Source organism: Rhinopithecus roxellana, chromosome 3 (assembly GCF_007565055.1).
Source record: "Rhinopithecus roxellana isolate Shanxi Qingling chromosome 3, ASM756505v1, whole genome shotgun sequence".
In the NCBI taxonomy this organism is placed as follows: Eukaryota; Metazoa; Chordata; class Mammalia; order Primates; family Cercopithecidae; genus Rhinopithecus; species Rhinopithecus roxellana.
In genome coordinates, this window is record NC_044551.1 from 87,340,281 (window position 1) to 87,349,816 (window position 9,536).

The 9,536-nt window shown below is 47.1% G+C and overlaps 1 long non-coding RNA gene across 1 annotated transcript; it reads right to left on the minus strand.

Annotated features, from left to right (window-relative positions):
• Positions 1–2,890: 2,890 nt before the first annotated feature.
• Positions 2,891–6,589, minus strand: LOC104672260. The gene is made up of 3 exons (XR_749376.2): positions 5,870–6,589; positions 4,653–4,892; positions 2,891–3,053 (listed from the first exon to the last, which is right to left on the minus strand). It is a non-coding gene; the product is annotated as an uncharacterized LOC104672260 (long non-coding RNA).
• Between the last annotated feature and the right edge of the window lie 2,947 nt (positions 6,590–9,536).

The window sequence follows — 9,536 nt, forward strand, 5'->3', positions numbered from 1 at the left end:
ACCCAGACCCACTGTGCCTCCCCGCAGTGATCCTTCTCCAGTCCTGTGGCACAAAGGACCCCAGGGGAGTCAGCTCACTCCGTGACTGATGACCTGCACCCCCCACACACCGATGGCAGCTCCAGGAAGGCAGGATTGCTTGTTTTTATGTTGTGCGTTGTGTTCCAGGAGAACAGAGCCTTACCTGTAACAGGTACTAACAGGTATGTGTTGAATAAATCCTCCAGCCTTTTAGGGTCTGCGGGCACAGAAAAAGTGCTCCTCCTGCCCACACTGCCCCTTCCACTCCCACGCCATTCAGAAGCCTTGGGAGTTCAGGGGCATCCCCTCCACAGAGAAACAGCTGCCCTGGGACCCCCATGCTGAGCCCCTCTGCCAAGCACACACGAGACCAGTGCAAAACTTCCCTTTGGGGAGGGCCCTCTCCCCGCTGGGGAACGCCCCCGGGGTACCTCTCTAGGACAGGGGTTGGTTCATGGTAGACTCACAGCAAATATCTCAGACATCTGAGTAGAAATTGGAGACTGCTCACAAGGAAAAACCCTTTTCAAAAACAACAACAACAACAAAACATACAGGCTACCACCTGGAGGAGAGAAACCCGCCACAGCCCTGCTCGCCCCCTCTCTCTTCTGAGGGTTCCTAATAAAGGACTCTTGTGGGGGCCGCTTCCATCCCCACTTCAGGAGGGCTGCGAGTCCAGGGAGCCCTGGCAAAGACACGCCTGTGGATGTGTCTAGAATGCATTGAAAATACTTTTCTGAAGAAGGCTTTGAGTTTTCTGAGAGTTTAGAACACTAACTTTTTTATAGCAGATGACTTCATAATTGCTGCACTGGTGAAAGGACGTGATACTGAAATGCACTTTGCGGGGCAGGGCTGGGAATCTTCTCACGGTGAGAGAAAAGTTGTTTATTGAGTGAGAACATTATTTCATATTTTTAGGGAATTTGAGAACCTTTGTATGAGAGATCAAGCCAAGGGGAGCTGAAATTCAGTGAAGGCCAACTTTTGAAACAGTTGAAAACACTTTGCACAGATGAGAAAACATACAGAAGATCTCCGACGCTTCCTCTGCATCAGGCTCTTCTCTGAGTTCAGGAAAATTCAGCAAGCGGCACTTGAACTAACACAGAACTAAAATGTGTTCAGTGCTGTGCTCTGGTTCCCTGGCTCGGGTGCTGAGAAGCAGAGGACTGCCCGTGGCCGCACTGTCCGGAGGCCCCTCCAGAATCCCCGAGGTGGCCCATGCCCAGCCACCTCTGAGGGCACCACCCAGGGCGAGCTGGATGGTGGGAGCCTGCTGGACAGGTGGAGCCTCCCCTGGGCTGAGGCTTCATATGGACTCCAGGCCTGGGTTCCCAGTGAGGAAAGTCAAGGCAAGGAAGTGCGCTGGGGCACTCAGAGCCTGGTGCGAGGGCACATCTCCCCCGGCTCCCTCTGCTGCTCACTTCAGCTCCTGGACAGCTGAGGCCTCCCTGTCTGTCTCCTGGAGCCTCCATGGGGCTGTCTGCTCGTGCCCTCCAGGCAGCCATGTCACCTGGCTGCATTGACACCTGGCCAACTCGCCTATAGAAGGTGTGAGGGGAAGAGTTGCATTGCCCTCCTGGCCCCACCCAGTGATGACAAAGGCAGATGATGCTGCTGGCCACACTGCCCCTTCCCTATCACGGAGCAGCTCCAGTGCCTTCCACACTCAGCCACCACCTTGTGGGGCCATGCAGTTTCACCAGTGAGGCCACCTCCTGCCTGTACCCACACACCTCTTTCCACACTGCCATGGCTATCTACTTTCCAGACGGATTGAACTCTGTACCTCCCCACAAATTTTCTGTGCTTAAGTCCTAACCCCCAGCATCTCAGAATGTGCTCTAATTTGGATACAGAGTCTTGCAGATGTCATGAGTTCAGACAAGGCCCTGTTAGAGTAGGATGGGCCCCTAAGCCAGTACGGCCGGGGCCCAATAGAAAAGGGAAATTGGACACATCCATGCCCATAAAGGGAGAGTGCCATGTAAAGGTGCAAGCTTTGCTGCCATAAGCCAGGGAACCACCAGGAGCTGGAGAGGATGGGCACAGGTCCTCCCTAGTGCCCTCAGAGGGAGCCTGGCCTTGTGGCACCATGATCTGGGGCTTCAGGCCTCCAGGCTGTCAAAATACATTTATGTGGTTGAATACCCTCTGTTCCAGCAGCCCTAGCCAGCTAACACTCACCCCACTGGGGGAGCATGGGCTGGCCAGCCTCCCTACTCAGGTGTGCATTCCCAAGCGGAGAGAGAAGCCCTGTGGCATGTGTTTGCTGACCCAGAGACTTTAGGCAGAATAAAATATTTCAGAACAAAGGCAATTCCATCCAACTCTTCACATTAACAAATAAACAAGGCTTAGAGCAATCCACTTGGGAGGGCGTAATGACCCAAAGCCACTCAAGACCCAAACTCTCAGTCCTGGCTCAGTGTCCTCGCTATGTCTTGGTTTATTTCTTTAAATTTGCAATATAAACTTACCTAGAGGATGCACTCTTATCTGACTTATCAGGAGTGTGGGTTGCTCTAGAGTCTCTCCTCACCACCACAGCCTCCTCAAGTGCACGGCACAGGACCCTCCAGGGTAGGCACCAATCCATGGAGAACCTTCCAGCACAGCTCAAATGCTCACACCTTGGTGTCAAGTGGCATTGCCATGCACACTGCACCTTCCAGATGCAGCTGAGTGCACCTCAGAGAACCAGTGCTTTCCGAAGCTGTACTAGTACAAAGAAGGAACGCCAGCAGGGACCCCCGCTCTGTATAGTTTCTAGGCTAAACTGCACATCATGGGGAAACATACTCATTCCTGAGTTTTCTGTCTATAAGCCCGAGGACCCCAGCGGCTGGGTGCAGGGGCTGCAGGGTCTGCCTTCTTAGTGCATGGATGGTGAAGCTGCAGAATGGGGCAGTGTGAGAACTGATGGGTGGGAAACGGTCTCTGTCTTTGAATCACACGTTGAGAGAATACTGTCATGAACTTCAACTGCATGCTTTCTAGGAATGTGGAGAACTAAAAATAGCAACCTAAGGACATGGAAAAAATACAAGTTTCAAACGAGGAATGGGAATATCTGTCCTGGTCTGAATTACCTGAAGAGCTTCCCTGGCCTCCACCTCTGCTGCTAAGACAGGTGTGGCCTGGAGCCGTGTGTACATGGCCAGAGTGGGTTCACTGTGTCCACTGGTGATTCTGCCTCATCAAGCACTTTCCTCTGAACAGCTGAATGACTTGAACACGACATTGTTTAAGGGCAAGTCCTATGGGATGGCTCCCAGGAACCCCTTCTCTACAGCATAGATGGAACAAGACTCAGGAGTGGGGGTGGGGGGTGGAGGGTGTGGGGGCAGAAAACTTTTTGTAAAGAGTCTTCCAGGGTCCTAAAACTGAAATATTTTTGGTGTGTGTTCTAAACATAAAACACACTCATCTACTAAAAGTTCTCCTCAAAACCCCAAATGACTGACTTCTTAGAGGACACTGCTACTGTCCTCTCACTCTCTGGAATGCTGGTGGAAGAGGAGCCATGTGAAGGATGGGTCCAGTGAGGAGGTGAAGGGAGACGTTCACAGGGAGATGTTAAGCAAACACCTATTTGTACACTAGGAAAGAATTAAGTTCATGAACCCAACCATCTCCACTGAGTTTCTGTAATTTCTCTGCCAACCTCAGAGAAGGAAAGAACGAAAATGTGAAAGACTGAGTTACAGCCAGCTTGTGAAGACCAGGGCAACTGAAACAAGCCCCTCCCTCCTGGACACCTCAGACCTCCCAGGGGCATGGAAACCTCAGCCATCAGCCAGGACCACTCAGAGGCCAATAGAATGGGCAACAGAGGATGACATGGCCAGGTGGTGGGCTCATGGAAGGGGGACTACACCTGTGGGCAGGTAATGGGCTCACACGGGGGGATGGTGGGGACACTACATCCGTCGGCAGGTGATGGGGACACAGGGGGGATGGTGGAGAGAGTAAACCTGTGGGCAGGTGATGGGGTCACAGGGGTTGGTGGGGAGAGTAAACCCGTGGGGCAGGTGATGGGGTCACAGGGGTTGGTGGGGAGAGTAAACCTGTGGGCACGTGATGGGGTCACAGGGTGATGGTGAGGAGACTACAACTCTGAGCAAGTGATGGGGACACAGGGGGGATGGTGGGAGAGTGCACCTGTGGGCAGGTGATGGGGTCACAGGGGTTGGGGGGAGAGTACACCTGTCAACAGGTGATGGGGTCATGGAGATGGTGGGGAGACTACAACTCTGGGCAAGTCCTGGGGACACAGGAGGTTGGTGGGAGAGTGCACCTGAGGGCAGGTGATGGGGTCACTGGGGGATGGTGGGAGAATACAACTGAGGGCAGGTGATGGGGATATGGGGGGATGGTGGGGAGAATATACCTGTGGGCAGGGGATGGGGTCATGGGGGTGAACATACAGTGCGACCCCAGCTCCTCAAGCGGCCCACACTGCATGAGCCCTACACTGCAGAAGCACAATTTGTGGACCCCTCTAGCCAGTTCATCAATCAAAGCTACAATTAATCATATGGGATTTTCAGTGGACCCTTTACAGGAAACAGGTCAGCGCATGTGATTTAAAATAACAGTTTATATATTTACAGAGTACTTACCACAGGCTAAGCATCACCATCTCAGGTCATCTTGACCATGATCCTGGAGGAAGGTAATTCCTGGTGGGCAATGGGATACCTGAGACCCAGAAAGTCATGCAAATACTTCCAGGTCCCAGACACGGAAGAGACAGACTTTCACTCCTGAGTCTGGGTTGGAAACTCTGGCTCCTGGGCACTGTGGAAGCTGCCCCATTCTCCAGAGCAGGCACCATGTCCCTGCAGCATCTGGGGTGCAACCTAGGCATAGGTGAAACCTGGGATCCACAGTTAGGCTGCATAACATCAGGCCAAGTTTGTTTCCAAATACTGTAAATATGAACCTTTGCTGGAGTCTATAGTTCTCAAGTGTTTTTTTCTCTCTAAAATCACAATTTTTGCCGAAACGAACTGGTTATTCAAGTATTATAAATTCATCCATTCAAATAACCACATATGCGCCCACGTCAAAAGGTCGTAGTTATCCAAAGGGAACCAAGACAAGACCCTGCTGACCAAACTTCCGGACCTTTCCTGAAGGGCCTGAGCCACATCTTGGCGATATCCAGCACACACAATGACAGGGGCAGAGGGAGCGGAAAAGACAGGAAGACAAGAAGGAAGACAGCAAGAAAAAAAGAAAGAGAGAAAGAGAAAGGAAGGAAGGCGAAGAAAAGGAGGAGCCTTGTTCTAGCTGGAGATTTAATAAGGTTCTTTCTTCCCGTTTTAATGGTAAATAGAGCAAACCTTCATGACAGGTGTTCCTTTTAAAATGAAATTATTAGGCTGCAAACTGCAGAGGCTGGAGAGAAAATAAAACAAACAAACAAAAGATGATTTCTATTTCCTCACTGGAGGGTCTGTCTAAACCAATGAATGCAATTTAAAGGCAGGGCCTGCAGAATAGCGGTCTGCATAATGTGCATCCAGGTCCATCCTGTGTGTGTAGAAAAGACTAGAAATAAGAATAGATAAAGGAAAATCTAAAGAGAATAGGATCATCTCGGACCTGAAAGCACAGGGGAATTGCCTTTACTGCACTAACCAGAGACAAGTAGAGAGGCGGCTTCTGAGAGCAAGGTGGGGAGTCAGCGGTGACAACAGGGATGCACTTGACTCCAGCCTGACAATCTGGAGTGGCCGGGGTTCCTATCCTACCCTGGCCCCCACATCTCCCGGGAGCCCCCACTTCTCCTGGTTGTTCCTTGGGACACGTCTCCCTCCATGCGTCCCCTTACCTGGCTGCTCGGGGCCAGGGTGTAATCTGTTTTTCCTAAGCGCTTGCTCCATAATGATCCCTGTCTCCTGCAAAGGCCACAGCGTGAATGAGATGTGATTCCGCGGAAGTGAGTCGGTGCTTAAATTGAAATATTATGGGAAGGGCAGCCCACTGCAGATCTTTGATGTAGCAGCCCATGGCTTGGGGGGAGCTGGGGACACAGAAGCTAGTGTCCACTGTACTCAGTTCCTCGTCATTTCAAGGGGAGAGCAGAGAGAGCAGACAGCGTCAATACAGATAATTCCAACTGAATCTGCAAAGTGAGTGCTGCAAGCTAGAGGTGTGCCCCCTGGCCCGTATCTGTGGGAAACAAAGCCAAGAAGAACCGTTCAGCATATTTTAAATGGCTTAAAATTCATTTATATATGGCAGGCACCAGGGCAGAAAGACAAACACGTGAATACAAGCCATAAATGAAAAGAATCAACCAGTTACACCATTAAAGATATCTGAATATAATGCCAGTTACTACGAGTGTGGAGAGTGCATCTCTGAGATGGTGAATTTCTTCCCACCCAAAAGCGCGGTGATCAAGAAGGAATTGGTAATGTCCTTTCACTTATTTTCAGACAGGCTCAAGATTACTTTCAATAAGGAAGTATAATTGTTCCTAATTCGAAGAACAGACTTACTTGATGATGACATGACTTTAAATGTCAAAAAGCTAAAAGATCACACACACACACACACACACCTGTCAGAACTAATACATGAACCCAGCAAAGTTGCAGAATATATAATCAACACACAAAATCAGTTGCGTTTTTTACACTAGTAACAGACAATCTGGAAAGAAAATTAAGAAAACAATTCCATTTGCAAAAGTATTTAAAAGAATAAAATACTTAGAAATAAACCTAACCAAGGAGGCTTAACACTTATACTCTGAAAACTATAAAACATTGCAGAAAGAAGTTAAAAACAAATAAATGGTGACATGTTCACTGTTGAGATTGGAAAACTTAAGAAGTCAATACATTGTAAAAGTGATCTACAGATTCCATTCAATCTCTATCAAAATCTCAACTTTTTTGTAGAAATAAAAAAAAATTATCCTACAAATAATGTGCAATTTCAAGAGACTCTGAACAGTCAAAACAATCTCAAAAAATAACAAATGTGGACATCCCACACTTCCTGCTTTCAAAAATTACTACAAAGCTACAGTAATCAAAACAGTGTGGTGTGCTGTGGCATAGACTGACATATAGACCAAGGGAATCAAATAGAGATCCCAGAAATATACCCTCATATATAAGGTCAAATGATTTTTGACAAGGGTGCCAAGACCAGTCAATGGGGAAAGGTTAGTTTTTTCAAAAGATGATGTTGGGGAAACTGGACATCTACTTTCCAAAAACAAAAAAACAAAACAAAAAACAAGAAAAACTCTCGTGAACCTGGACCCTTACCTTTCATCATATGTAAAAATTAACTCATAATGCATCAAAGACCTAACTAAACATGAGAGCAAAACTATAAAACGGTGGAGAACACATAGGGAAAAAACTTCATAGCATTAGATTTGGCAAAGATGTCTTGGATGTGACACCAGAAACATGAGTAATAAAAGAAAAATGTAGACAAATTGGGCTTTAGGCCCTCCATTATTAAAATTTAAAAATTTGTTCAACGAAGGACATAAATGATAGCAGAAAAAGGCCACCCACAGAAAGGGAGAAAACATTTGTAAGTTATATATTAATAAAGAAATAACAGTCTAGAATATATAAAAATGCCTACAACTCAATAACAAAAACAAACAACCCGATTTTTAAAAAATGGGCAAAAGACTTGAATAGACATTTCCCCAGAGAAGACATACAAATGGTCAAGAAACACATGAAATGGTGCTCATCATCACTAATCATTAGGGAAATGCAACTGAAGAACAATAAAATACCACTTCACCTCCATTGGGATGACTATTATTCAAGACAAAGAAAGTTGGTGAGGATGTCAAGAAATAGGAGCTCTCGTGTACTGGTGGCAGGAAGGTGACATGGTAAGCCACTGTGAAAAATGGAATGGTAGTTCCTCAAAACAACAACAACAACAACAACAGCAGCAGCAACAACAGAGAATTAGCCAGGTATGTTGTGGGCCTGTGCATAGTGGTATGTGTTTGTAATACCAGCTATTTGAGAGGCTGAGGCAAGAGGGTCACTTGAGCCCAGAAGTTTGAGGCTGCAGTGAGCTATGATGGCACCACTGCACTCCAGCTTGGGTGACAGAGTGAGATCCTATCTCTGAAAAGATGATGATGATAGATAGATAAATAGACAGATAACGACAGAGCCATGTAATTAAACAATGGTTCTTCCGAGTTTACATCCAAGGAGGACAAGTATGCAGGGATATGTACAGTGCAAGCAGTGATAAGTCACTGTCCTGTGGAATCTTACAAGGAACAATCATTTCAGTTGTTTTCTACCAAGTGGTTAGAATATTTTATTTTTTCATAGAATTGAATTATTTTGCATAAGTTGAATTACCTGACTAAAACAAAATATTCAAATCAGCTGCTGCTTCCACACAGGGAAAGGTTTAAAGAGTTAACCAGCCTTTCCAGTGTCCATGATCAACATCAGTGGGCAACTGGGATAAATTAACCACCCCCCCCCCAAAAAAAATAAAGAAGTTTGGCTTTCTCTTATGGTCTGTAAAATAGAAAGTCAAATAGAGAGAGACACAATTATCTTGATAGTAGAGCCAAAAATAAAACAACCCTTGTCTTGCAGCTGTTAACTTTGCAAGGGAATAAAGACAGCAATAAACCAGAGGCCTGGCTTCAGTCCTGTAGCTGCCTGTGCCTGTTGCTGTCCTTAATTGCCTCAGAAAAAAAAAGAAAAAGAAAAAGAAGAAGAGGCTAATTACAGCAATACTACACATTTCACAGAGGTGCTATAAAAGTAAAATGAGGTAACGGACATGGAAACACTTAAAAGTTTAGGCCATGGGTTATGAGTTTGATTACTAAATATATCTGATCAGTGAGAGTGACTGTCCAGAGGCCCTTCCATCTCTTAAATTCCCTCAATGATCTAGGAAAGCATAAGTTACTGGGAGGATTAGTTGACATTGTTCTCTTAGAATGATTTCCTGTCACACTTAGCCCATGAAATGTCGTAGCTTTTGTGTGTGCGTGTGTGTGTGTGTGTGCGCGCGCGCGCACGCGCTCGGGGGTAGGGGGGAGATGGGGGATGGGTAGGGAATTAATGGTAGAAGAAATAAGAAAAAAAAAAACATGGCCAAGATATTTCTACCATGTGGATGTTTCCGTTTTGAGTCCCTTTGAATCCTACCCTATGATGAAGAAAGCACATACAATTTCCATTGACGGGTGGGGAGACAGGGGCTCACTCTGTCACCTAGGCTGGAGTGCAGGGGCACAATCATGGCTCACCGCAGCCTCAAATGATCCTCTTGCCTCAGCTTCCTGAGTACCTGGCACCACAGGTACACAACACCACACCCAGCTAATTATTTATTTATTTTTTTGAGGATAAGATGTCTCCCTATGTCACCCAGGCTAGTCTCGAACTCCTGGACCCAAGTAATCCTCCTGCCTCGGCCTCTGAAAATGCTGAGATGACAGGCGTGAGCCACTGTACCTGGCCACACAC